The 5,899-nt window shown below is 36.1% G+C and overlaps 1 protein-coding gene across 2 annotated transcripts in view; it reads left to right on the top strand.

Moving 5' to 3' along the window:
• The window catches only part of LOC122974228 (myelin-oligodendrocyte glycoprotein-like), a 73,224-nt gene that overhangs the window by 33,174 nt on the left and 34,151 nt on the right, over positions 1-5,899 (top strand). The gene's annotated exons all lie outside the window — the stretch shown is intronic.

The raw sequence follows: 5,899 nt of genomic DNA, 5'->3' as shown, positions 1-5,899 counted from the left end.
ATCAGGCTATGATACACACACAATACTTGTTATTAGTTCAGTTCATTGTTGGTTTGGATCTTCACGTGAAATTTGTTGACAATAAGAAAAAAAATAGAAAATCTTAAGATATATCCATTAAAACAAATAGGTTTTCATATGTTGAAAGATTTATTGGTCACTAGTCATTCCCCCTGTCTGCCAGTAAAGAGATCCAGCAATTTATGGCCACATTTTGACTTTTAGCGTTCTGCTGAGACCAACCTGTGATAATATTTCCTAATCAAAGCTGTGTTTTGCTCTACAGTCAGTGCATGCACCTAAATAACCAGTTTAGAGTTGGTTTTCTCCAGCACTCTGATGTCTTAAAGATTACATAGCCTATAAAAGTAACCTGGAGAACTCATTTCTTGGCCATGTGTGTGGATAACCAGGTTTCTAATCAGCTTTTTACATGTCAGCATGTGAAGAACACCTCTCTGAGCCACAGTGGAGGTTTCTTAATTCAAAGTAGGAGTTGCTATGAAAGCAGTGTAAACCTTAAGTGGAATGCCTCAGCTAATCAAAGTGCTTTGGAATATGTTTTTAAAGCCCTGACGAAGACCTACAGAGGTTGAAACATGTTTTTTTTTTTAATGATTTCGTCTCCACAACATATGCTTTTTAATATTTCCTTCCTTGCTGTTACATTTTCTTATGTTTGGAGTGTCTGGATTGTCTTATGTAGAGCAACCAGTCATCTTTTCCTATGTTTGAATGTGTGTTGTTGTGTGCACCTGCTGAGTAAAGTGTGATATTGGCAACCTCACTGCAAATTCTGCCTTCTTGTTGTAGATAATGTAACTGTAAGGAAAATGGATTTGTAACTTACCAATTTTGTTTCAACTCTGATTCTGCACAACCACGACAACTACAACTGCAAGAAAACACACAAAGCAAACAGTCCAAGCAGAAATGACTCCAACAGAAAAGAGTTGCAAGAAGAATCATCTAAAATGATAAAACACAGAGCAGCATGACATTAAAACTAGACCTCAAATTTTTAAAACTGATTAAAATTATGTTATTGATAAAATATGATGTAAATTTATGATTTATTTTTGAATCATTTTATGATTAAATATGAATAATTTCTACCTAGAACAATAGTAATGTGTGTCTCTCTGGTTTGGTTGATGTTCTTCTGTTGGACTCTACAGGTGAAGATGTTGTTGTGTCTCTTCTCTACAGTCACTCTGCTGCTGACAGTATAGAGGTCATCAGGACCTCTGACTGTCTCTGTGGGTTCAGCAGAGAGGAGGTTTCCCTCACCGTCCAGCCAAAACAATTCAGGCTCTGGATACCAGCCTTTAGACTCACACTGTAACACCACCACGCTGCTGTTTATGGTCATATTTATGACAGGTGAGGAGACAGAACCTGATGATGAGAGACAAGAGAAACTGCAGTGACTCTTCTGCACATACAGAACATTTTCAATATTTGGTTTAAGTGACTGGGAGATGTTACCATCTGTTTGATACTGTTTAGTCATTATAAGAGTGTGGCCTGATATCTGTCACCATCTGACTGATAACATCCAGAGCTACAAACATCACGAGTGTTACAGAAAGTGCTTGAACAGAATAAGTGAGAAATATGGTGATGTTCACTAAAACCACATAATCATGGGAACATGTCCACCTGAAACCAAATCATAAAACTAATAAACTAAATAAGTAAAATAAATATTTTAATGAATATCATAAATCATATCCCATTGCCTAAACTACAGTGTGTCCATACACATATATATATATATATGGACACATACATTTTATAGACATAATAAATAACATGTAGGTTTGTTGAACTTTTATTGCACACATAGTGAGACAGTTTTTCTCACTCTTCAAGTCTTAAAACAACAGTCAGGATCTCAAATGAACAGTGAAACCTGTTTTTCTTGCTGTAATCATTCCTCCTGTTCATACTGACCATTAGAAGATCCCTTCATAATGCACTAACAATGTAAGTGATGGAGGACAAAATCCACAGTCCTCCTTCTGTACAAAAATGTATTTAAAAGTTTATCTGAAGCTAATATGAAGCTTCAACGTCCATATGAATCAAATCAAGTAGATATCTTTCAACGTTACAGTCTTTTTAGTGCCAAAGTCCCTCTTTTTGTTACTATACTTCCACCTGCAGCTGAACAGGGAAACACTGTCCGAGGACTTGAAAAATCATGAATCCGTCTTTTAAGGACAAACTCTGGAAACAAATGTTCTGTAGTTTAATTTGCTCCATAACCTGCGAGCTTTATGGGGAGATGGAATAGTAGTGAGCTGATAGAGTGTTCTTACTGTCTCTGTTATCTTACACAGCAAGAAGCCACCTTTCCTTTATAGACGTCAGTTTGCAGTTTCAGTCCAAACATGTTTGGACTGATGTTGATGACATGTTTTTCTTTTCTTTATTTCTCATGCAGAATACCATCTAATTGACATTTGTATATTTATTACCCTACATGAATATAGAGTTACTGAACTTTATTGACTGTTTCTAAATACAGTACAGCTGTTTCAAACGCATTGTGAGCATTTTTGAAGCAGCAGGTTCTGACTTTTGCCAGCAACAAGTTCCTTCTTTTCCCGGCGGCAGAACAGGTGAAGAGAGCGGTGAATTCTGCTTACTATAAGCAGTTAATACTGTACACAGTTAAACACAGCAGAAGGTCATGGTTGGGCCTTTATTTAATTTTCTTTTTGTCTTCACATCTTGAACAAAATGAGTGAGTGAATAAATAACTTCAAAATAACGCTGGCACACTTTTATTTCTTAAATTATAAATGCTAAGCTTTTAAATAAAAGGGTCCAGTCCAATACAGGAGTGACCACGAGTAAAATGGGGAACTAGTTAAGTATTTTTGTAAAAGTCCCTCACAGTTCTTCTATTCTTCTAGTTCTTCTATTTTATGTTTCCTGAACACAGACAAGTGATGCAAGTGTGAAAAGACACTTGATGGAAGTGTCTTTTGAGAATCTGTTTCCGTCTGTCAGACATTCTTTGACATTCAGCTGAGTTAAACTTGACCTTTAACCTGCCACAGAGCAGCTAGTTCAGCTGACTGAGTTACCATGGTTACTGAGCTGGGACTCCCATAAGCCGCAGTGATGGAACTCTCACTTAAATTAGCAAAGCTTGTCGAAATAAGCTAGGCTATCCCGTTAGCCAGCATGATGGAATACCCCCCAGATGGACTAAAAGCTGTAGAGACAAATAAATAAATATCTTGTAAAGCTCACAGGAGTTATATTTTCAAATCAAGTAGATATCTTTCAACGTTACAGTCTTTTTTAATGCCAAAGTCCCTCTTTTTGCTACTATACTTCCACCTGCAGCTGAACAGGGAAACACTGTCCGAGGACTTGAAAAATCATGAATCCGTCTTTTAAGGACAAACTCTGGAAACAAATGTTCTGTAGTTTAATTTGCTCCATAACCTGCGAGCTTTATGGGGAGATGGAATAGTAGTGAGCTGATAGAGTGTTCGTACTGTCTCTGTTATCTTACACAGCAAGAAGCCACCTTTCCTTTATAGACGTCAGTTTGCAGTTTCAGTCCAAACATGTAATGTGTTTCAAACCACACATTATTACATTGTTACTGTAAATTTGAATTGAAAACTAGGTTACATCAACGTTTTTTGGCATGTTTGACAGTTAGTTTTTTTTTTTTTTGAAGTGTCATTCATGAGGTGTGGCCTACTTCAGCTGTTATAAGATAACATCTATATGTTGCAAAAAAAATTGCAACATAAGGAGTTCCCCTCAGACTGCACAACTTCCTTGATTACATGGAAGCTCCTTATGTCATTGAAAAAAGAGTCAAGTGACCCAAATGATTAACATATTAGCCTTCTCTGTATCCTGAGTGGTAAAATGCAGATTTGCGCAATGAACAGGTTTAATCAGTGTTCATGTGCATAACAACAGACTGCAGACAGCGTGGACGAAAAGATCATGACACAAAGTTAAAATAACTGCATCCAAACTACGATTAAAGCTGAAATTATCAAAAAGTAACCTGCAGAAGTCTAAATAAGTCAGTTTCTATCGCTGAACATTTGACTGTTTGTTAAATTCATTTTGGTGCTGTGGGGAAATGAATAGACAATGGAAGAAAAAAAGCCAGGAACCATCATATCCACAATAAGGTTGGTGGTTGGGTTTCCCACATAACTTGGTTTCTCTGAGTAACCAGTTACTTAGTGGAGAACAACCACACTGTAGCAGAACAACCTTTTATCAGTTGTTTATTTAAATCACTGATTCATTGTCAGCCTGTCAGTCATCTGTCTGCTGGTCACATGATGAATAAATGAATAGTTTTTAAAGGTGTTGCATAACTGAAGGTGTGCTTGTGTTTGTGTGTGTTTTTACAGTTCTTGGAATGACTCCAACCTGATAAGATGGTGACGTTAAACTGATTACTGGAAAGTAGAGCGGCAACTAACAACTGTCTTAGTTATTAATTAATCTACCAATTACTTTACATTACTTTATTATCACTGGCTAGATAATATCAGACGTATAATTAAAATTACATCGTCGGCAACTTAAGAGAACCAACATCCCAACATTATCAAGCTCTTTGACACATTTTCTCTTTCACAAAATGTCCGTTAACAAGCGTCGATGAAAGTTAAAAATTAAGTTGCAGTTGGAGATAAAGAAACTGGAGAAGGATATAAATACAGTCTGTCCGGGTCAAATATCACTATAACATCATAACCTTTTTCTTTTCTTTATTTCTCATGCAGAATACCATCTAATTGACATTTGTATATTTATTACCCTACATGAATATAGAGTTACTGAACTTTATTGACTGTTTCTAAATACAGTGCAGCTGTTTCAAACGCATTGTGAGCATTTTTGATGCAGCAGGTTCTGACTTTTGCCAGCAACAAGTTCCTTCTTTTCCCGGCGGCAGAACAGGTGAAGAGAGCGGTGAGTTCTGCTTACTATAAGCAGTTAATACTGTACACATTTAAACACAGCAGAAGGTCATGGTTGGGCCTTTATTTAATTTTCTTTTTGTCTTCACATCTTGAACAAAATGAGTGAGTGAATAAATAACTTCAAAATAACGCTGGCACACTTTTATTTCTTAAATTATAAATGCTAAGCTTTTAAATAAAAGGGTCCAGTCCAATACAGGAGTGACCACGAGTAAAATGGGGAACTAGTTAAGTATTTTTGTAAAAGTCCCTCACAGTTCTTCTATTCTTCTAGTTCTTCTATTTTATGTTTCCTGAACACAGACAAGTGATGCAAGTGTGAAAAGACACTTGATGGAAGTGTCTTTTGAGAATCTGTTTCCGTCTGTCAGACATTCTTTGACATTCAGCTGAGTTAAACTTGACCTTTAACCTGCCACAGAGCAGCTAGTTCAGCTGACTGAGTTACCATGGTTACTGATCTGGGACTCACATAAGCCGCAGTGATGGAACTCTCACTTAAATTAGCGAAGCTTGTCGAAATAAGCTAGGCTATCCCGTTAGCCAGCATGATGGAATCCCCCCCAGATGGACTAAAAGCTGTAGAGACAAATAAATAAATATCTTGTAAAGCTCACAGGAGTTATATTTTTCATGTTTTTTGTACATTCACATATAGAAGATTTGTTGTTTGATATGAACAATCAGCTCGTTTTGATTTGTGAATATAAAATTTGGTCAAAATAATAAACAAATTTATTCAATACAACTGAGAGTCAGTGAGTCCAAACAATACATTTCTCCAAAATAAAGTAAAGTAAAGTAAAGTAAAATAAAGTAAAGTAAAGTAAAGTAAAGTAAAGTAAAGTAAAATAAAGTAAAGTAAAGTAAAGTAAAGTAAAGTAAAGGTAAATGTGATCAGCATTAAAACGTCA

Source organism: Thunnus albacares, chromosome 22 (genome assembly GCF_914725855.1).
Source record: "Thunnus albacares chromosome 22, fThuAlb1.1, whole genome shotgun sequence".
In the NCBI taxonomy this organism is placed as follows: domain Eukaryota; kingdom Metazoa; phylum Chordata; class Actinopteri; order Scombriformes; family Scombridae; genus Thunnus; species Thunnus albacares.
The sequence above is the reverse complement of the archived record's forward strand: the minus strand, read 5'-3'. Positions and strand labels throughout refer to the sequence as shown.